The sequence below is a fragment of the Calonectris borealis genome, chromosome 2, assembly GCF_964195595.1.
Source record: "Calonectris borealis chromosome 2, bCalBor7.hap1.2, whole genome shotgun sequence".
NCBI classification, from domain to species: Eukaryota; Metazoa; Chordata; class Aves; order Procellariiformes; family Procellariidae; genus Calonectris; species Calonectris borealis.
The window spans coordinates 31522784-31547314 of NC_134313.1; the positions used below are offsets into that span (position 1 = coordinate 31522784).

Consider the following 24531-nt stretch of genomic DNA (forward strand, 5'->3'; position numbering starts at 1 on the left):
TGCATAAAGATACATCCACATCACCTTACAACAGACCTACATTTTGTCAATGATTGCATCACCATTAGGTATAATGATGGTTTAGAAAAGCGGTTTTTATGTAGATGCCTAGTGAATGATTCAGTTGCTTAAACATAGGTATAGAGTACCATAGGAGACAATCTGGAGCATTCCTCCTGCATCCTAGCCCTGTTCCAGAAAGGTGCAGCTCCCTCATAGCTCCATACTTGCTGGCATCTATATGCCTTAGTAATCATCTCCGATGTCTCAAGATGCCTATGTTCAGGCAAGTAAATTCAATCCTATATACAAACATCTTGACTTGAGTGTCTTAATCTGCAAGGTGAAACTCACCTTTAGTTTGACTAAATTTCTGGTCTTTGATTTACTTTGCATATGCATTTTTCCTGCAGACTTTCTTCCCTGAAAGATTTCTCTCCTTTTATATGGTGGTGAAGTGCTGAAGGCTAACATACAATCTGTGAAATATATAGTTGCTAATTTCGTCAGATAAACCAATGGTGAAATAAGGTTCTTGTTCTCACCCTGGAAATGTGGGAGTTTCCATTAAAAAAAAAAAAAAAAAGGCATCAACCCCCCCCCACCAGCCTTCTGATGTCCATCAGACTTGCACATTTGTTTCACTTATGTTTTTTTTTTTTCACCTCTGCAAATATACCTGGGGATAGGAGGAGACATCATATCGTTCTCCACCCTCACACTAGTTGTCCTTTTTTTTTCTGATTGACATAAGTCCTCTGAGTCATTTGAGATAAGCCCACGATATAAGCACAACCCACCATGTGAGACTACATCTAGTCGTTTATACATTCAGAGGGTTATAAGTAGCAGGAAAACACAGTGTGCTTTCTTGTAAGAACACATTTCAAGTTTGGGAATTTTTTTGCTATGCAATGTTGTATTTAGGATATTTTTAAGAGTTTCTATTTTTTAATGATTTTCTATTTTTGTTGTTTTCTTACATATTGATATGGCTTGTAATGTTTTGGGTGTTTAATAGGAGGGCTTGGTTTTTTAACATCTTTGCTATAAAATCTCCAGCATCTATTTCTACTACTTGAAACAAGGTAGAGAGTGCTGTGGATCTGAAATTCCCAGGGGCTGGGTATGATGTTATACTTCAAAACTCTATTTAGAGGACAGAAAAACACAGAAATTAGAGTCTGCTTTACTGGTCTCTAAGTATGTCTTAAGCATTTGTTTCCTAATCTAAACAGTTCATTTATTTTGTTCATTTTTTTACTTTTGAATGGGGGGGGCTATTTTACAAAATGCCAAGGTCAATATTACAATAAGAAGAAGAAATGAGTTTTACTGCTTCTAACACCATTTACTTCCTCCTGTACTGCAGAGAATATGACATTGTACACACATACACACAAAAAATCTCATTCAAACAGACATTTTCTGCTTTACTGCTTGACTTTCTGTGAATAAGTAACCATTCACATTGTAAAAAATTTTGTTTAAACATACTACATGTCATGTTACAAAAGTGAAAGCGAATAAGAGGGAGAGGGATTGCAACCTGTCTTGTAAAGGTTTATCAGTAAGGACAAAAAATTCATATATTTTGCGGTTCGTTATCACTGCTGTATTACCAGTGGTGAATGTTGTTACGCATTGAATATTAAAGTCTGGAGATTGTATTTCTATTAATTTAAGATACTGTTGAATCTCTTTTTAACTGTTAATCTTGCCTTCTGCATCTGGAACATATTATCATATTGCTTGAAAGATCAGCAGACATTTTTCTTTTTTTTTGCATGTGCAGAGTAACATCTGCAGGATTGAGTTTCCCATGCTCAGGTAGAGAGGTATTGCAGCACACGCACTTTCATGTCAAAGCAGCATACCAGCCTAACATATATTTCACTTGTGGAACACTACCACAAGATAATATTGACATCAAATCCTAGCATGATTAAAAAGAAAATTAGACAATTCACAATTCAAAATGAAACTGGTATGCTTTGAAAGCAACTCTCCTTATGTGTAGCCTGGCTCTTCAAAGTTTCTTGACCCCCACATCAGCATGATTTCTTCAACTGACGTAAAATATTAAAGAACAACAAGGGAGATGTACAGTCAGACTACAGTTATCCAAGCACCCACAGATGAAGTCAGATACATAACAGCATGTAAGAATCAGCTGATATGGATTGAACACAAATGGGAATGAGAAATGTAATATAATCAGATATTTTGAGCATTCTGCTATTGGTCTGACTTTGTCTAAGTACTTTCAAAAATGAAGTCCTTGAACAATTATAACCTAAATTGAATCTGAAAGAGGATGTGACAGCCAGATCCAGAAGGTGGCTCACAATGTGAGTATGACAGAATATAGGTATCTATACTCAAAGCAGTTATCAAGCCTTGATTGCCTGACCTCGGTACTGGAGAAGATTATGGAGCAGTTCATCTTGAGGGCGCTCACAAGGCATGTGCAGGACAACCAGGGAATCAGGCCCAGCCAGCATGGGTTCATGAAAGGCTGGTCCTGCTTGACCAACCTGATCTCTTCTATGACCAGGTGACTCACCTAGTGGATGAGGGAAAGGCTGTGGATGTGGTCTCCCTGGACTTCAGTAAAGCCTTTGACACTGTCTCCCACAGCATTCCAGAGAAGTTGGCGGTTCACGGCTTAGACAGGTACACTCTTTGCTGGGTAAAAAACTGTCTGGATGGCCAAGCCCAAAGAGTTGTGGTGAATGGAGTCAAATCCAGTTGGCGGCCGGTTCCCGAGGGCTCAGTTTTGGGGCCAGTCTTGTTTAATATCTTTATCAATGATCTGGATGAGGGGATTGAATGCTCCCTCAGTAAGTTTGTAGATGACACCAAATTGGGTGGAAGTGTTGATCTGCTAGAGGGTAGGAAGGCTCTGCAGAGGGACCTGGACAGGCTGGATCGATGGGCTGAGGCCAATTGTATGAGGTTTAACAAGGCCAAGTGCCAGGTCCTGCACTTGGGTAGCAATAAATCCATGCAACGCTACAGGCTTGGGGAAGAGTGGCTGGAAAGCTGCCCAGAGGAAAAGGACCTGGGGGTGCTGATTGACAGCCAGCTGAACATGAGCCGGCAGTGTGCCCAGGTGGCCAAGAAGGCCGATAGCATCCTGGCCTATATCAGAAATAGTATGGCCAGCAGGACTAGGGAGGTGATCCTGCCCCTGTACTCAGCACTGGTGAGGCTGCACCTTGAATCCTGTGTTCAGTTTTGGGCCCCTCACTACAACAAGAACATTGAGATGCTGGAGCATGTCCAGAGGAGGGCAAGAAAGCTGGTGAAGGGTCTGGAGCACAAGTCTTATGAGGAGCGGCTGAGGGAACTGGGGTTGTTTAGTCTGGAGAAGAGGAGGCTGAGGAGAGACCTCATCACGCTCTACAACTCGCTGAAAGGAGGTTGTAGCGAGGTGGGTGTTGGTCTCTTCTCCCAAGTAACTAGCGATAGGACGAGAGGAAATGGCCTCAAGTTGTGCCAGGAGAGGTTTAGATTGGATATTGGGAAAAATTTCTTTACTGAAAGAGTGGTCAGGCCTTGGAATAGGCTGCCCAGGGAAGTGGTTGAGTCACCATCCCTGGAAGTATTTAAGAGATGTGTAGATGAGGCGCTTAAGGACATGGTTTAGTGGGCATGGTAGTGTTGGGTTGATGGTGGACTTGATGATCTTAGAGGTCTTTTCTAACCTTAATGATTCTATGGTTCTGTTCTATGATTCTCAGTTACACAAGAACTCCTGTAACTAGATCTAGTTTCAACATGAAAACCACCATAAATGCATACAGATCTCACACACCCTGCCCCCATGCAGCCTAGAAGCACACTTCCCCTTGTTCCCAGAAACTCTGTCAAAAGTAAACCCTGTGTTTTGCAAGAAGGAGGATTGAAATTAGAAACAATGACAAAAGAACCCCAAACAATAATATGGGCTTAATAATAATACTTATTATTCCCATGTACATATGGCCAGTGCCCTTACATAGGATGAGGTAAGTACGAATTCTCAGCCAATATTAGGCCAAAATCTAGGATCTCTTTCTCACAAAAAGTTGGACCAGGTGATCTTTTGAGGTCCCTTCCAACCTGAGCTATTCCTTTTCTTTTCTCTTTTTCTCTTTTTCTCTTTTTCTCTTTTTCTCTTTTTCTTTTCTTTTCTTTTCTTTTCTTTTCTTTTCTTTTCTTTTCTTTTCTTTTCTTTTCTTTTCTTTTCTTTTCTTTTCTTTTCTTTTCTTTTCTTTTCTTTTCTCTTTTCTTTTCTTTTTTCTTTTCTTTTCTTTTCTTTTCTTTTCTTTTCTTTTCTTTTCTTTTCTTTTCTTTTCTTTTCTTTTCTTTTCTTTTCTTTTCTTTTCTTTTCTTTTCTTTTCTTTTCTTTTCTTTTCTTTTCTTCTTTTCTTTTCTCTTTTCTTTTATCTTTTCTTTTCTTTTCTTTTCTTTTCTTTTCTTTTCTTTTCTTTTCTTTTCTTTTCTTTTCTTTTCTTTTCTTTTCTATTACTTTGTTATTCTATTCTATTCTATTCTATTCTATTCCATTCTATTCTATTCTATTTTATTCTCTTAGTTCAGTATTTTTTGTCAGAAGTTATTAAATAAAATGCATTACCAGTATTTTTTCTAAGCTGCAATTCCTGAATTCAGAGAGTGCCTACCTACAGTTCTGAATGAGGCTTAGGAGAGAAATTAAACTTAAAACAAATTCCTCTATCTTTGTGGCTGCCCCAGTGGGAAGCCCTGCAGATCAGGGAGCGTTTCTGTGGGCTGGTTTTTATGTGTCCCTCTTTAAGGCATCTAACCAGGGGTAGCCATGAGACCTGCAGTTCATCATCAACATCCAGTGTCCTATACTGGGAAAGAGGCCACGCTGCTCTTTATTATCTCTTTGGCTGCAACCAACCCTGTGTTTAACTCTTCCCAAATGCTGCCTAGGGAACATTTACTCAGTGCATTCTGGTTTTCTGCAATGGATCTCACCTCAGTACCTTAGTCTACGTGGTAAGCCATGGACCTTCAGCACTTGGCTGAATTGCAAGTGTCCTGCTCACGGACTTGAACAACTGAGCAATGGCTCGGTGCAGTGTAGCCCATATGTGCAGGTTTCTTCTTGACACACTAGTGCACTGGAGGGTGACTGCACACAGACAATCCTCAGAGGGGCACTGAGCCAAGAGCTGTTCACACAATTCATACTTAGACCCAGCCTTAGGGATTTAGAAAACATTGACCAACAGGATCCATTTCATGTTCTTCCTTTTCTTTTACTGCCATATCATTTCCTCCAATAATAAGCCAGAGGTATGGCATATTCTTGGATAACAATGTCTCATATCTTATGCTAAGTTTCTTAGCAGAATATTTCTGAAAATTATGGTGGCCTGGAGGCTGAGGAAGTGAAACCATAAACAACCAGTAATAAAAAGTGACAGATGACTGCTGGTAATAAAATATAAGAACAGAACCCTAGGTATCCTAAACCTTATAAAGTTCTTTCAGGTTTTACTCCTTTTGAACCTTACTGCATCAGTTAAATGGCAAGGAACTTATTTCAAGAAAAGATGTATTTTTTTTTCCTGATATCATGATAGTTGTTTTCCTTTCTCTACATTAAACTCCACTATTAAATAAGTCAGTTTATTGAAATAATATTGAAATAATGAATTTATCCTGCATTAATCCAAAAATGTTAATTGCTTGCCAAACTAAGTCAAGTATTCTATGAAGTCTTGTTTCCCTATAAGCAGATTTCTCATAAATTTAACAGACTACTTTATTCTCATCACAAGAGTACACTAGAAGAGAGAGTCACAAAATAAAGGTGACTTTTATTGTTGTTTTTAGCTAGCTGTAAAATTATAATACTACCTCTCTATTAATATACTAGGCAGTAAGCAGATTCCATAAATGTTCTAAGAGCAAAGGTTTTATACAACCGCTGTTACCACCAAAATTTAGAAGAATATAAACTATAATGTAATTACATAACAGATTGGTAATATAAAGAAAGACTCTTCACAACTAAAATTCATTAGATTGAGATCTATAATATACAATAATTTGAGATACACATAATAGAAGTAACACAGATTTCCTCTTAAATAATGGTTTGAACTCTCCCCTAGAAGTCTTACATCCACAGACATTGCAAAGCTGCAATAATATAAGAATATAAGTTGTGTCTGTGTAATTTTTAAGCTGAATTCTGAATACATTTATTCATGTGTCAAACTTCTAAAAAGTTACTAGAGTACTCTTGAAAATTAAGCACACAAAGAGTCCTACTAATCAGTAAAATTATGTGTTTGAAGTTCAGTACATGAAGACAGTTTTGTGCATAAAAATATTCCAGAATATCAAAATGTTTTTGTAGACTTGGGATGAAACTTTCTCACAGATTCATAGCTCTGTGAATATAATATAATTTAGTGTAACTCTATACAAAAATCACAGGAACTATTTGTTGTCTTTCACTTCAGCTTTGCTTACTTTGATCCTTTATTACATAGCTTTACATTATTATTAATTAGATTCTGTTGAAATTAATTGTCTTTCATTTCTGTTTTATGTTTAAGTTCTATCATTATGGATCATCACTACTTCTATGCAAATTATCAATAAACAAATACTAGTTAATTGGTGACCACCCATATTTTTCAAATAATATTGTAAAGATGTCATAACAGTGAAGTAGTATCGCTTAACCACACTAGATTTCTTTACATAAAAATAATAATTGGAGTGCTTGGTACACGTTAAGTAGATTAAAGAAGTCACTTTAATGGTATTCAACCATTGCTAATCAGTCTGTGCTATTAATTAAAACTTAATTACCTGAACCTTTCTGTTATTGACAAAATGTGGTTTATAATTACACAGGAATTTCAATAACATGGCTAAAGTAATGCTAAAAGGGCAAAACCTCAACAGTTTGCTTACTCACAGAATGAAGTAAGTGTTCATAACAAAGCTTGTCCATTTAATTAATAACAAACTTAGTAAGCTTTCTATTTGCTAGATAAAGTTGATCACTTTATATACTTTTGTAAATCAATCCAGCCCAAATACTCTGTGGAATTTTAGTCTATACATTGCAGATACAACGGAAAGTGTTTTATAAGTCATTGTTTAAATGGCCACCAGGTCATAAATTTCAATTCAATTAGCTTTTTCATCTAACATATTAAGTGTTGCAGGTCTAGTCTTAATGTGCAATAACATAATTCTTTCACATATTAATTATATTGTTTCTATTAGAGAAAAAACAGGAGATACTGCCCTTGAAAACAGTTGTTTGCCACTACTCTAGCCAATAGTATAATGTCTAAGTCAAGATTTTTTTCTAGTTCTATAGTCAATCTGAAGAATGAGAATTGTTTCCGTCAAGTCCTGCATTTTCACTGCATAACGCTTTCAGGGTCTGCTCCTATAACCTGTGACGAGCCAAACTGAGAAGGAGCTCAGAGCTCCTACCTGTGATCTTCAATATATCTTATTCCTGTAACTTGTTATTGCTCCCTTCATCCAAACACCACCTCCTCACAGCAAAAACAGGAGAACTGATTATAATTCTTTCCCCCAGGGGGACAGGGCTGGGCAGGGGCGCAGGTTCCTAGCAAGGCTATGTTGGCTCCATCCTCGGAGGTTTCCAAGCCCCAACATGGCACAGCCCTGAGCAGCCTGGTCTGAGCTCACAACTCTGAAAAACAGCTTGGACTAAATGATTTTCTGAGCTCCTTTCTTGGCCTGTTTGGGTGCTAATAGGTTCCATCCTCTCCCACCATTTTTTTTGTTTGCTTTTTGTTGTATATATATATAAAAAACTTTCCTGTATTTTTCTCCCTTTATTTGTCCTTCAGCTTCAAATAAGTGAGTCTAAATGAAAAAACATTTTCTTTCATCTTATTTATTAGATAAATCCAAACCAGTGAAGAAATAGAAACATTTCACTGAAGAAAGACATTATAGTTATCAGTAAAAAATTATGAATTCTGAGGGTTTTTGCTGTTGTAAGGTATGAAAATAGAGATACTGAATATGTTTATTTTATTCTACTTTTGTATGTAATTAAATTAGTAATACCTGATTTTCATTTAAATAAAAAATATAAGTAAATGAAATAGGTTTTAGCCATAAATGTAACTATCAAGATCAAATTTTGTTTTAAACAGATTAATTTTAAATTTTATCTATTCATGAATATATACATATGATGCTGATTAAAAGAAATAAAAAGACAAAACCAATCACCTTTCAAAACTTCGGTTTCAGGGAAAGAGATTTACTAGAGCTAGGAGCAACATCTTCAGTAACTTTTACCAAGACTGTCAGCACTGCTGAAATAAGTACTGCTTAACTGCTCCCAAAGATTTCACAGTTTTTAAACCACGTTTTCCTGCACAAATTGCAATCCAGGTGTTAGTACTTGGACTACAGTGACTCTTGCTGCAATTTCAACTGGAAATAGTACCTTTTCTTCTGTTACAGACTTTTTGTTCAGAGTTAACTCAAACTGTTTATTTAGAGATGCTACTTCAGATTTAGGTGCACTTCTATGGCTCGTGAAATCATTCTTGCCTGTGGTATGTGGTTTTTGAAATATTTCTGGAAAAAGTAATGTGGTAACCTCAAGCCCTATTTTAGGGCTAGATTCCTGTTGACAGCCCCACTCTTGAGGGAAAACTGTCTGATGAGGTAGGCAATTGCAGCCGGCTCTTGACTTATTTCCTCACCTTCTACTCTTTCTTCCAGGTTTCACAAATGGCAGATTAAAAGATGAGCCTGATCCATTTTTTATTTTGATAAAGTAAGAACAAAATCCATACAACTCCTCAGGTCCTACAGAATGCATAAAACCAAGAAAGTTTGTAAAAAGTTCCAGCAAGGGAAAAACTGAACTTGCAAATTTATACACAAGAAACAATGAAAAGAAAAAACAGCTAACAATAACTAGAACAATGATCAAAAGAGACACATTAGAAGATAAACGTTTTAAGCAGCCAAGAGAAAAAGTTGTAAAATCGTTATAAATTATTTTTTTGCTCTGATTTTTGCTTAGATTTGTCCAATAAACTCCATTATATAGGTATTTTAATTTATGGTGTTTTCGTTACTATTTATTTATTTGGTCTTCTAAAAAATAATGATTTGAAACTTTGTTCCAACAATCCACTTTTATAAGATAGGTTTTTTTCCATTAGCTTCAATAGTGAAATTAAGAAAAGGATAAAACCCCCACATTAAAACTTTTCCTTCCTTCCTTTTTATTAGAAACATTAATTAAATTCTGTCGTTGTTCATTGCTCTAAGTACTGCTATTTATCCATAGTCAATTCTATTAAGTATTGGTGCTTTATGCCAATAAAATATGAATTATGATAGAATAAATTTAAGAGGGCGTAATGCATATATAAGGGTATATAGGCAAAATATTATTAATGTGTTAATAACTAAGCACCATCACTAAAAATACACACATTAGAAGTGAAAAATAAAGCCACTGTAAATACCGAATAATTTTATTTCTAATGTCAGCATTTTTCAGTTATTCAGTTAGAAGGCATTCCCTCAAGACATGCAAGAAATGCAAAAGTATCTGTATGATAGCACCACTGTATATCTGATAATTTTAATCATGTTTTGTTTGAGATAACCCATACATTATATGTAATCTCTTATTAAATAAATATAAAATTAAAAAGAAAATTTTTCATTGTGTAATTCAGTCAGTTATATTTAACCTTAAAAAGATACTCAGCTTCTTACTAAAGCTTATAAAAATATTTATCCCAAGTTTCAAAAAAAAAATATTATCCCAAGTTTCAAGTTCCTTTCCTTAAAACATATTAGAAATTTGAGTACGGAGGGATGGTGGAACATTCCTAATACTTTAAGAGTATCAAATATTTCCAAGTCATTAAATGAAAGTAATGAATCAATACATGTTCTGGCATTGCTCATTAACACATCACCGAAGCTAAGATTTATCCTTAGGTTGTAGGACCCAGAAAAGAAATATCCTTCATAATTAATTAATTGAAAGACATATGATGTTGGATTGCTAATCTGCAAATAACAGTTATTCTCAACAAAGTATTTTTTAATTGGGTCAGAAATGAAAACTGAATCTGCTGGCCAAAGTGACCTATTTTTCCCTGTAACCACAATGGAGTTACTCTCTCTTTTTTTGGCACAAAATTTCAATTAATTATTTTAATGACACAGTTAATTTTGCTTCTATCTCCATGCATATTTATGCACTGACAAAATGAGATGCTAGAACAGAACAGAGACTACCTAATCTCTTTGAAGGTCTGGACATTTGAAACCACTCCTATAGCAGGAAGCTGCTGCCTCTTCTAGCACAGAGCAAGGGTCATCCTGGGGTCTTTTCAAAAAAGGTTCAGCATTTATTAAGTCTTTTAAATTAAAAATCCAGGCTGCTGACAGGAAGCTCAAAATGTACAAAAATCTAAGTAAGGTGTTTAGCTTATTGATGCTAATTTTCTCCCTCCCAGAGGCTCAGAGGAAGCAATTGCCACAGATTGGCATTATCTGCTAGCTATGGAAGGTGGGTTCCAAATACCTTTACAATGTTTTTCAAGACTTTTCGTTATTTTTATCCCAAGCATTTAACTGACTTTGACTGCTTATGAAAATCCCATTCGGAGAAATCTCTGCTACAGAGACATTTCAAGTAGCTTTGACATTTCCCAGTTAATTCTATAGTTCAAACGTGAGATGAAATTTTGCATTAACATCAGAAAGAAGTGATGTCAGAGCTCATTGTAAACAAGAAATGTTCAAATGGCTTCCACAAAGATGTGAAGCCTTTTTATACAATTTTAAACTGGGGCCATGCAACAGGTCAAAACCTAATCTCTGAGAACTCATTATCATTCATTTGCAGTTCACGTTGTCAAAACTCTGCTCCATGTTCCTGGAAGAGATACCACTGCTCCATTACAGGAATCTGTAGTAGGCTTCAGAAAATTCGGTTTGAGTATACGAGGACTGAGTGTCTGGATGACTATATATGATTATTTCTAGTACTACCAACAGAAGGAAGTTTGCGTTCTGCAGTTATCAGTTTAAGATTGTACAGGTTGCATGCAATGAAGCAGAATTCATTAAATTTCAAAGCCAAAGATGTCCTGTATAATCAAATCAAACTATTTTGTAATGTCAGAGTTATCATATAGAAATAATTCTTCTTTGTCACCCCCTTTACCATATTTCCTGTCGTTTTATATCAATTAATCAGTAAAATATTAGTAAAATTTATTATCCAAATCTTAAGCAGAAATGTCAACTACAGAAAATAAAAAATTATTGAGATTTGCTAAGAACAAAACAAGCTATCCTTTTATGACTATCCTAACTATCCTTTTATGACTGTCCTTTTATGACCCCCTAACACTTCTGCTAGTGGTTATATATAACTTTGAAGTGTTCAATGCACAAAAAATCACGTTTCTGGCTTGCTAAAATGGACAATTCATTCATTCTCAGTTCTGTAAAAGAGAGGATAATATTATTACTGCCTTGACTGTCTTCTTTTTCTTTCACATCTAATTCCAATTTGTGTTTCCTGTATGGCTCCTTTGGAAAATGAATGGTGACTTCCAAGAAACACAAAGCATTCTTTATGCACAGTAATTTTCATGCTATTTTTCAAGAAACATTTAGGGAAATCAGAGAGAGAATGTATCTTTATGACCAACTCCCTGGCCAAATCTTTAGAAAATCCCACACTAGCTGATTTTTTCTTAGAGCAATAACTATATCTCTTGAATATTTATTTCAAAATAATCAGGTTCCACTCATCCAAAATAATTTCCTCATTTTATGCACAATTCTTACTAATTGGATATAAATTATTGGATATAAATTATCCAATTACTTCAAGAAATATAGTTTCAAGGAATGTAATTGTCCAAGTGATGACAAATAGTTGTTAGCTAATTATCCTTCTGTTCCTCCTGATTATTCCTGCCTATTTCCCAGCTCACTTTTTCTCCGCTCCTACCTGATCCACTGTGATTTTCCTTCTTAGCCCTGAGTAGACAACAGAAAAGGAGTCCTAAGGCAGCACAGACAATTTGTTGTTGACCTAGAGAGGGAGGGTTGTTTTCAGAAACTACCTATGTGTCTATTTGAGAACCACAGGAAAACAACGTCTGACATCATCATGAAATGTCCTCATGAATTCCAGATCACTTCATGAAAGCTGGCATGCTCCTTCCATCCAAAAATATTCTATAGAGTATTTATTACGTTCTATGATTTGTGAAGATTTTGGAATTGATAGTTCTCTTCTTCCAGAGAAATAAGGTGGGGGAACTTACTTAACATTTGACTAGTTTTTCTGTTCATTTTGTCATTTCTTTATCACTTCCAAAAGTCACCCTTCACCTCCACAACAGCCTCGCAAATTCTTTATCTAGCATTTTGTTAAACTACCTCACCTCAGCAAACCAGGTTTTTCTTTCTCTTGCAGTGTGTGAAATGTTTTCTCTCTTGTGAATATAAAGAATACAGTCGTTAAGGCTCACAAGCAAAAGGGAGGCTTTAAGGCCAGAGACCTGTGAACTCTTTCAGTATAAATACCATTTAGATCAATCTTGTCCATTAACAACCTCAGGATAAGTATCAGGATTTTCCCTAGTCCTACACCTTCAGGGGTCTGTCTCATTCCAGTATTATTGACTTGTGATGTGCCTTTATGATGGGCCAAACTAGATTAAATTCATCGGTATGCTTAGGGGCCTGCTGTCTTTGGGTAGGCATGGCTTGAACTTCATCCTCTCATGGAGAAATGAAACCGTCTTACTGATCAGTGGGTGCAAGAAGAATTCAAAAGCAGCTTCTGTTTGGAGGGTGGTGAATACAGACTTAGTTGTGGAAAGATCTGTAGTGCTATTTTTGAGCTGAGTCAACACCTGGCACTCGTCCTATGTGATCAACACTAAGGGGGAAAGGCTTTTTTCTTTGGCATATCTGCAAATCATCTGTACTTGCACTAACATTGATACCAAAGATTAAAAAAAAAAAATGCAGGTATTAATAAATTTATAGTTTTCCTGAGCGATTCAAGAATTCCATGAACTGTCCTGTCTCTTTCCAGGTATTTCTGCAGGCACTTCCATAACCTTATTCTTTGCACAATATGCATCTTGCTTTATAATTGTAGTGAAACTGCAAAATCAAATGAGTTAAACATTGCAACAGAAAGAATTTGGAAGCTACTACTATTCAAAAATTCTGCCCTTCCATAAAAAGTTAAAATAATTCAGTTACTAATGTGATAAATGAGAGTTAGTTCTGATCTGGCTCTGGTTTGAAAGTATTTAATATGAGCCCATGTTATTTTAGTATATGCAACAGAGAAAGACTAGGCAGAGATGTATTAGATTTATACATATTTTTCTTTCATCTGAGTTTAACTCTTAAAAAAAATAATGCCAGTATCGCTTTCATTTTCAGGGTTTTATACAGTTGTGCTAATGAGATAAGAAAAATATGCTATTTTTGTATGCATATCAAAACTAGGAATGACACGAGTTGATGTCAAGAATACAGAATGCAACTATTTAAAGATGCTTGTAGGAAGAAATGCTGTCACTTTTGTATTCTTTTACTGTCACAGCCACAACAATTCTACTACTTAACAAGCTATTAGAAGGCTTACTTAACTATGAATTAATACAACCTTCATTTTGTTAATGTGGACGACTGTAATATGTATGCTGATTTTGCTAAAAATGTTGATTCCTTTCATTTTTGGCAAAGATGCCAATTTCTACAATGGGTTGCATTCTAGGATGATGGTTTTAACATCATACAGCAAATGTTTTTCAACCAAATACTTGCCACGGCTGGGAACAGGCAGCATTACAATCCCTGTTAAGACTGTAATGGTTTAAGTTACTGGGAGAAGAATTTTTTTGCAAAACATATTTTCCACCAAAGTGCAATGGAGCACTCAGGGAGATATTCCAGTGCCTGTGAGTTGATGCCTTCTAGAAAAAAGGCTTGGGACTGCTTCAGCTAAAAGCTCCCTAACAAGCAAAACCTCTGCAGGCTCTTCACAAAGATTCTCTGTGCAGAAACACAGTTGTCTGGGGGAACATTTCCCATATCGTCACACACCTCACACGTTCCACTACACAGTTCTTTGTCCTGCTCCTACTAACAGACACAGACAAGGAGGTGCAGCTTAATAACCAACAACAATCATCTCACATTATCGTGGATGACCTGGCTTTCTAAGAACAAGACCAAAAAAAAAAAAAGCATCCAGAGTAGAACAGAGTTCAAAACATGTTACTATAATGTGTTTTCGGCACTTTGGTAATTTTAATATCTTTGATGAAGTCAGTGAAATGTTCATAATCTGTGTAGTGTTATATTTACATATACAGTTGCGTATAATTTTTCTTCTTTGTTCATTATAATGCCTTTGTAATATCTTAGTAATATAGTAAAAGAGATATAGAACCATTTATCACTAAATTTATGTGCTACTGCTTTACAGAGTAAAGTAATATTTTTTTTTTAATTCTGGGGCAGAAAACAGGGCATAATGCTTTACTTGATCAATGACATTTATCAAAACTCATTAAGCAATAAGGTAGGCATATAATTGTGTTTTCACACACAGATCTTAAGATGTGAGCAAGAAAAAGGCTCGCTATGAAAACCTCTTTACTGAAAACCAGTTGGAAGTCTTTAATCCCCCACCATGAAGCGGTCATGCGGTTCCGGTCCTGAGGAAGGATGTGACAAGGGCAGAGGACAAGGGCTTTTGCCCTCTAAAGACCCAGAGTTGAATGGAGACGTAGAATGGAAAAAAGCACTTGGTGGTAGTGGAGTGAAAGACATGGATCAAAATGAATACATGCCTGGGGTGATAATTCAGGTTGCCTGAGTAACTTTAATTCAGGTGTTTCATAATTTCCGAGTTCTTCAGTTGCAGCCTTAGTGTTCCTTTGGCACAGTTCAGAGGCAGTGTAATAATAAGCCTTTACAAAAAAATTAACCATATAAAGCTGCTGAAAGAAGCTGATTCCTTTGGGTGCTCAGCAAGGACAGTCATTCTGAAGTTCCTTCAAGTACTTGAACCAGTGACGACACTGGTAAAAAACACTGTTAGCTTCCAGCTGGTCCTATCCTTCAGGGAACGAAGGCATACTTAAAATTCTCTGCTATTTTCTAAATAAGGGAAAGCAGACATTCATAAATGATGGAATTCATTTCTATATCTTAACAAAAAGAAGTATATTTGGGGGTTTTAAACACTTCTGCACCAAGTTCCCTGTGAGTCTTTCCCTTACCCTGGCCTCCTATTTAGTTCCTTTCATACTATAGCTCACAAACTCCTGTTTCCTCAGCCGACTCCTGTCTGCCTCTTCCTATACTGCCCCACACCTTTACTTCTCTCTCTTACCCCATGCAAGCCCACATTCTTCCCCTTAGCATAACTGCTGCTATTCCTCTCTGCTGTTATTCAATTTCTTGAATCTTCCCTGGGAATGTTATTTCGGCTCTGTGTATATTCTTCCCCTTACCATCTTTCTTTACCTCAGTCCCTCTTGCTCCTGTCCTGTCCACACACGGACCTGTTCCTGGTCTCTGGCCATTTCCTTTCTCCCCTTCATCCTTCCTACATGGCATGAGGAGGCAACGCTGGAGGGACAGGTTTTATATTCTTAAGCTTTCTTAAGAAAGATCTTATTTTAATCAAAACTTTAACAAAATATCTGAGAGATATATTCAGGATAGAGTACTAGAGTCACAATGGTTTACATTTGGCAGAGCTATCAGCAACTGAAAACAGAGGATTATGATTGAAAGCCTCTGGCAGTCTCACTTATTGGCATCAGAACTCTGCCACCTATTACAACATGCTGTTTATTTAACAGTTTCTGTTAAATTAAATTACTTATCTTTAATCACGGCAGATATATTTATATCTATTTTAAATAGCGCTCCAAATGTTTCTTTTAATTCTTGCACATAAATTCTAGTGTAATGAGGTAATGCTGCTGCATTTTCATGAGTATAATAAACCTTTTACGGTTTGGCCCAAGTTGAATATATCAAGGAAGAGAAAAAGGGAAGGAGGAGTTGGTATAATCAGAAATTAAGTCACATTTAATAAGTTAAGTTTTAGAAAGTACCGAGGAAGTCCACAGTGTAAGGAGGATGAAAATGACATGGAAAAGAACAGTACCTTAATTTGTACAAATATTAAAATATAGGCTTTAACTTTATGAGTCTGATTCTGCTGTTATTTATCCTGGTAAACCTTGTTTACTCTCCATGTAGAAGGAGTAGTGAAATCAATGAAATCAGTGGAGAGAAACAGAAGTAAAACTAGAATCAGACCCCCACAAATGTAAATGAACATCATAGAAAAAGAAAGATGATCTTTTGGACAGTGCTGGGGTACTTATGTAGGAAAGCTTCCATCATGAAAAGTTACTGATGTTTAAGGATTTAAAAATTATTAGAAGGGTAAAATACCAAAAGCAATAGTCGAGATTATTTTCTACCTGTAACTACTGCTTGAAAAATGGCACTTGTTTATGTGCAGTAATACTTTAATATCTTATACAAGTTTCTACTGAAAAAAGTTACATTTCATTGGGACAGCATTAAGATCAACTTGTATTGAAAACATCATCTACATATTATCAATTTTTTTTTTCTGACTTCAGTGTAACTTTCCGCCCCACTGTTGCCATGAACTATTAGTGATTCACAGAAACATAAGCAGTATGAAGGAAGACTAGAAGCAAAAGGTTAATTATACAATCTTGCAATAAACTTCCCAGCACTTGTAGTTTTTTATTAGGTGCACAGCATGGCATTGTATAAAATGCTTTTTCTTTACTCTCTTACCAACGTTGTTCATGTGAATGTGAAGGTCTTACAGGCTGAATCCAACTGACAATAAGTTTAATAGCTCCACTGTATAGCTTCTTTCTTCCTGAAATGATTTTCACCGCAAATTTATGAGTTTTTCAATATATAAAGACTCTCATCTTTATTGTTCTTTAAATAAAGATTACAAATCAAATTAAATGCTGGAGAGTGAAAAGGAGGATAAGTGAGAGCAATCATTTTCCAAAATGTGTTTTTAGTATATTTCCTTCACTGACCAAAAAGTCATGATGCCTGGAATTGAATTATACAGTAACTTGAGGGTGAAAAAATACCAGAAGGCTGCAGAGTAGTGTGTGTTTAAAAATTATTTCCTAACAGTGCAATATATCTACTATTTTTCTTACTCCTTCCCATCAAGAAGACCAATGCAAACCTTACAGAAGACCACATCAGTCATTTGCTCCCATCTGCATCCAAGCAGAAAGCTCTGGGTTGTGAGCAACTGCAGCCCAGCACCAGCCACCAGTCCTAAAAGAAACAAAGCATCTGCCTCGCTGCCTTGCCATGGGCTCTGCTCACCTTGCCAGGAGCAATTACAGTGATTTCTTTGTAAGTCTGCGTACAGGCCAATGAAAAGGCATTGCTCCAGTCGATACACAGGGGGACTCTTTTAGACAGTCTGCTCCATCACGTGATAAACCCTTGACCACTGCACTATAGGAAAGACTAGATTTATTTGAGGTGCAAATCGGCTCTCCTTGAGCTTCTCAGGAAGACCCACAGCAGAGAATCTGTATCTAGATGAGGCTAACAATTAGAGGTAATATGTCTAATATATTAGAGAAAAAGTTCTTTAATCTAACTACATCACAAAGAATGAATTATTGTCCATTTTTAAGTAAAGCCAGTAAAATGATAGCATCTTGCCACAGTCTTTTTATGCTCATTTTAAATCTTTCTTGCAATTATCGTGCTTGATACTTCCTTTGCTTATAAGTGATTTAAAAAAAATAATCCAGCCTTTTCTTTTTCTAAAGTAATTATTTGTCATGTTAGAGAAGTAATGAATATAGATCTAGGCTGATAACTAACATAGCAGTGCTGCTGCAAGCTTTCTGTCAAGCATACCTAACGCCAGCAATTATTTCTCCTGATGGGCTAATTCAGTGATGCTGAGGTGCTATTTCCTTATATTTTATCCTCATCCTATTCCTGTATTGTTCCAAAAGCAGTTCCCTGCCAAAGATATTAAGCTAATTAAAATAATAAAGCCCCATTTAGCTGAAACAAAGACTGTACTGAAAATTCTCAAGAGCAAAGGCAAATGAGCTCACTTACAGATGTTTTGCCTTACCTACCATTTTCCTTGTGCATATTTAGTTGGAATGTCACAGTCTCCCTCGTAGTCCACTGAAACTTGTGATTTATAGTATATTTCCCCATCTCCACTCACATTGCCAAATACAGTCTTACTAACATCTTGGAATTTTTCTACCATGTTTATCAAATATATTGAGAGAAAAAAACAAAACAACACAATCTAAACTAAATTTCATTATATATGATCAGCCATTTAATTAAAATCAAGCATCCTTTAACTGAAATCTTAATAACTGAAACCTATATAAGTTGTTAGCAGTGTTAGATACCAAATGGCATGCATCTATATGACAGGCACATTAAATGATAGCTAACTCTTCTGGGAGACTCACCCAACAGTCAAGAGCTGACCACAGATTAGGCAAAATCTATCCTCTGTGTGCTGCCTTCCAAACAGCAGATGTGTTAAGAGACACTTGTAACCTATGTCTTTTTTTGTAAATAAATTGGAAACTTCAGTATTTTTAGCATATGTCAGAGTTTAAATAACACATTAATTGAAAATCCTCAAAGGAAAATAAAAGCCCAATAAGCTTGTGGCTATAATTTAATGTTAAGGAAAATTTCCTGGTTGAAGAAAACTAAATAAAGTTCTATTCAAATACATATATTCACTACAGAAAGGTGGCTCCAGACCTGAAACAATTTCCATTTTTGTGAATTAACATCATAAATGACAATAGAATATCCAATATCAACCAAACATGCAACCCAATCTAGGGAAATGAGATTTACAAAAAAGCAAGGAAACAGAAACCAAATAAATTCCTTTTCATCACTTTGTACAGCCTTTTTCACAACACCCACAAAATACCCTTTTTTCACAATACCCTCAAAGATATCTTTTTTTTTTCAGGAGTATACCTGAAATGGCTAGGATACATGTAAATATCATACCCCGCTTTATTTTCTCACCCACAAAATATTAAAGATATGGCACTAAGCCACATTAATAATGGAGGTAAAAAATCCATTTTAATGGATAAGCTTTAGGCTATCTTAACTGCAAAGTCAGTGAGACAAAATCTCTCAAAATAATCATAACAGTCGTCTTATTATATAAGGTCTGTGACCTTATTAGATAGCAAGACTGGATGCTCAGAGAGCATGAATGTAGTTTATTAACAAAGCACCAATGAAACTTGACAATCAGAGTATAAGAACGAAGGATGGCAAGTAGACTACGTCTTATAGATATATTGGCACAGGACGGAATTACTGTTTTCTGAAGAAAATCAAGGGAAATCTACCACTCAAACCAAAACAAAAAATAGATTAATTGTTAAAAGGTTTATTTAAAGAAGAGAGGAGGACAAAAGACAAAATACAATATTTGGGGGATTGACTGTTATTGATAGTTATAATTTCTATCAGCTAAAAGCTCTACTTGCAGACCTGCACTGTGCTGTGCTAAATTCTAAATACTGTATTTTTCCTATTCCTGCATATAATAGAGATGCCAGGCCCTTCTCTTGGTTCATCCTCTTTGAGAATACAGGTGGTTGATGGAGAGATGGTTAATTAGTTCTCCATATCCTAGATAACTCTTAACGTGTGGTCTCAAGTATGGCTGAGAATGCATTGTACCTGCTTGAAATACCAGTGGCTGGCGACGTGATGGGCCCTCCAATATTGTACCAATAGCACCCCATGTTGCTGCGCCCTGAGGATGGCACATGGGATCCTTCGGAGGACCAGAAGTGAATTCACAGGCATGAGGTTTGCAAAGCTAATCTCAGTGACGGCCTTGGGAGTCCTCCCAGGGATGCTGGAGCGCCGCTCACATTGTCAGCTCACTCTCTAATGCCCCTGTTGACAAGTTTCGCTTTAGCAGCTTAACAGAAAAAGTTGATGCCTAAACTTCCTTGGTTTCTTTCCTTAGATCAGCTGGCATGTTTTTTGTTTGTTTGTTTGTTTCCTGTAGTGACCTCCTAAAGCATGGCAAAATAACTCAACAGCAAGAAAAAATGTAATCATCACTATTATTGCCAGTCTTTGACATGCAGATTTTTATAGCTCTGGCTTATTAACTCTGCAGAAGTGGATTTAGAGTGTGTTTCTACAGGAGGAGACACAGGTTTTAGACAAAAAATCCACCGGGACTTTGCCACGCCAGAAAAGGAGTGGGCTAGTGTTTGGTTAATAAAGCCAGCTCCCAAGGAAGCTGTGGATATGGACTGCATACGAAGTACTAATTTTTTTCACAGCCAATGAGAAAGCTGCCTTTTAACTGGACTAAATTAGCTCTTTCATGGGAGAGCAACAAACCAGAGCAAATTGCTCAACAGTATCCCTCTTAAAATGTCAAAAGTACTTTGTCAAGAAAAATCATTATTTATATCATAGAGACTTCCTGCATCTGCTTTTACTCTTATCATGGCCCAGTTCAGAAGTACGCACAGGAAGCATCACCTACAAAGAAATAAAGATAAATGGTGTAGTTCACAAAACAGAACAACAGCATTCCATCAGAAACTTATATTTTGCAGAGCTCCGGGTTTTTACTCGGCTCAGATTTCTTGCTATCTTGAAAGATTAAACCTCTAGAGAGCTACTGAATCTGCTGTTTGCAGGTAGAAATTTTCTTCTATTTTATCTAAGAGAGTGCGATAGTCAGGAGAAATCACTATTACAAATCCCTGGAACAGTCTATTTTTTTCAGATGTTCTCACTATTTCTAAATCTGCTTTCATTTTGTATGAAGACGCTTTCACATTTCAAGGAAGATTAGATATTGGAGGAGAGGGGAGGAAATGCTTTTCTTTTCCTGTTTTCCTATTTAGGTCAAATTTTGTGCTTGTGTAAATCAACATAATTACTTTGATTTCAACAGAACTTCAATAATTACCCTGTTTGAAAACAAACCATTGTGAAAACAAAGAATTTTCTGTAGTTAGCTTTATTCTCTATGAAATCTGGATTCTTTAATTTTATGTTTTATTGTCCAGTTTGTCCATACCACTATAACACCTTGCTTTTTGATTACTTCACCTGTCCATCATGCTCTCATATCCCTTGATCTTCCATGACGCTGAAGAATTCAGTATACGATGTAGTAAGTGTATGATAAAATGCTTCAAAATCCTTGAACACAATCATCTCCTTGGTTGTCTAATTAACATTCTGTTTCCACTGAAGTGGGGCAGTGCAATGGAGGTGGCAGGAGGAGGCATTAGTGGAGGTCTCATTAGTCCCCATTTCCTCATTCGTCCCCAGATGTAATGCTCGCAATCAGTCCTGTGTACAACTGTGTTGTATTCAGGCCTTCCTTATGGTGCTCCTGTCAGGCATAATTAATCAGCCCTTTTATTGATTGCATTTTGTATATTGGATTGTAGATGAGAAAAAATGCAGTGAATAAACATCTCTCCTGAATGTTGTCCTGCACCAGGACTGCATCACCTGGCCCAACACAGAGACCATTCCCATTGCATTACAAAGGTAAGACATTCTAGATGTTAAGCATATCATGTTTCCAGGGCTGCTCAGGCTGCTCTCCCATCCTCACCTTTTGACTGCAGGGCTGCATATGCCCTGCTCAGAGAAAGCTCTACGTCCTGTATCATAAACTCTACAGGTGGATATAGTAACAGGACTGATATAAAAATTTACCACTTATTGCCTTCTGAACAAAGGGAACAATTTACAGGAAGAATTTACTTCACCCCAATTCAAGGCTTATCTGAAAAGCAATTCTTGAATAGTACAGTATAAAAAAAGACTTCAGAGTTCTCTTCTGAGCTTAAAGCTAGGCACTTCTATACTCTGAAGTCCATGTTTACTCGGGTTGTCCTGTAATTCAGTGTGCTTCCAAAAGTACTCCATACAGTTGAGGTTCTCAGCTTGTAGTTATCTTAGTCTGATATCTAGCTTTTCCAAATTATCTTATTATTGACACATTTACCTATATTTTCCACAGACATAAAGTTCAAGCTGTAACTCTGATAATACTAAAACATTTCTTAATTTTTTTTTAGCTTCTATAGTTACTCCACAGCATGTACTTTTACTGAGAATTTTGCTTTTTTTTTGGGGGGAGCAGAATAAAATTTAAAAAGGGAAATGGGTTACCATGCTGGATCTGTTGCCTGTGGTGCAAGATGAGGCAAAAGGAATGAGAGAACAAGGAGCAGACCTTTTAATTGCTGCTGGGTTCTTAAGGCATAATGGTCTAACTGGATGAGAATGAGAGAAGGTGAAGGGGAAACAGTGACAGGACAGTCAAAAGATGTCACAAAGAAGCATAAGAAGGAGATCCACACATCTTAGCCTGGTAGTAAACACCGTGTCTTAACACTTAAGTTATTTCTGTGATTTTTCTTTCTGGACTGTCAAAGACTGCTCGTTCAGACACTTTGTTGGAAGATGATTTAAGAAAGGGAAAAAGCATTTAAGAATCGCATGACATCTCTGCCTTTAGCTAATCACAGGCATGCCTCAACTGCAATCTTAACTAATAAATATAATTTCATAAATGATTGCTCATGAATGTGGTTACACTGATTAGTGGGAAATTGTACACATTTAAAACATCAGCCAAACCAAAACTTTTGAAAAACACAAATGATGGAGCTGATGATCAACCTTAACTCTGCTCATAGTGCCTCATGCCACATGCACCTGTGGCACATGTACCCTCACTTCTTCATACCAAAATGGGTAAAAGCTGCCAGCTCTGGTTGCCCATCTCAGGGATGAAGGTAAGGGCATTGTACCTCGGTGTGCACCCTAACTCCACATGCCTCCTTTTCAACGTTTCTGTTTTTATAAAATTCATATTCAGAAAGACACAATGTAACACTATTGTCTTTTGTGGGAGGACACAAATTCCCTTTTCTGATCATGTGGTGGGTTAGATCAATTGTTCTGGTATCTCAACCCAGATTCCCAACATTGCTGCTCAAATGCATTAAATGAAGAGGGAGAAGCCATTGCGTGCAGTCCCAAGTGCTTCAATGAGTCAATGCAACCAATGTGATGTGAAAAGCCAGGTATCACATGGTGAGTGATACTCCTGGGTCCTTTCCAGTGCTCTTGTGGGAGAATGGTCACATGAGTGACACTGTGGCCCTGTGCCACCAGCTATTAGAGAGCTGGTCCAAGACAGATGTAAAAAGAACAAGGCAGGCAGAGACCCACGGCCAAAATGGAACATGCATCCTACCACCACTGCACGTGAAGAGCCTACCTGAAAGGATATACAAACAGTAACGACATTCCTAATTATCATAATTTGTTGCTGAGCAGTTCTCAAAAAAAGTTCTTTATCCTTTTAAGGATAAATTAAAACTTAATGTGTATTGGAGAGTTATTTCATAGCCCTATTCATGACTTATACGTTGTTTTAAAGATTTAAATAGATTATTATTGACATATGGGGATTTGCATGTAGCAACCAGCTTTTTCATTTGATTAGTCATTCAGTATTATAACATGATGAGAATGATAATAAGCTACTAAAGAGTCCATCACAGGTAAAGATATGAACCTGTAAAGCATTAACTTTTGTTTTTAAAAGGATATCCTTTTGTTCAGATGTACTAATTTCTACAGATAAAAATAAGACAAGCAAATATTAAATCATTTTTATTGGCTAGAATCCAGAAAGCCCAGGTTCACTAAAGTCTAACTATACACTATAATTAAACTGTCAAAGTTTCTCTATTAAATAATTAAATACAGTATCAAACCCAGCATTAATAAATTGGGTGTATCGTGTCTCTTCCTGGGCAATTTGACTGAGGAGGCTTTGAACCATGCCTTCAATTTCTCTTATTCAAAGAACTGGTTTTGCTTCTCATCCAGTCATCAGATGGATTAATATTATTAGTCAGTGCAGATGGTAAACTACATATGTATATATGGTATTATAACTTCACAGATATTCTCAGTCATGAAGATAATCTTGCAACACTTCTGACCTGCTCCACATATCAGCATTGAAGACTAAATACAAATCTGATGAAAGTCGGATTTATCAGTAGATCCAGTGTTCTTCAGTTCAACATATCATCACATTATGTTAACTGAAAATATATAAGCAACCTGAAACAAAAAATGATAACTGCTATTGCAAATAGTAGACCAGAAATTATGGAAATATGATCACAAAATTGATGCTTCGAGAGTAGGTTTCAATTTCTAAAGTAGTTGTTATCATTTTTCTATAATATATATTGCAGAGTCTTGCTGCTTTGCATGAACTGGGAGATCTAAGAGGAACCAATGACACAGGAAAACCCAAAGAAA

General features: G+C 36.3%; 1 protein-coding gene across 6 annotated transcripts in view; it reads right to left on the reverse strand.

Moving 5' to 3' along the window:
* Nucleotides 1-24531, reverse strand: part of RALYL (RALY RNA binding protein like) — a 427011-nt gene that overhangs the window by 367773 nt on the left and 34707 nt on the right. The window contains exon 3 of one of the 6 annotated variants that reach the window (XR_012672318.1): nt 19386-21562. The exons of the other annotated variants lie outside the window; for them this stretch is intronic. The gene's annotated coding sequence lies outside the window, so the exon portion shown is untranslated. Of the gene's footprint in view, nt 1-19385; nt 21563-24531 lie in introns of those variants that run through there. 6 annotated transcript variants of the gene reach the window in all.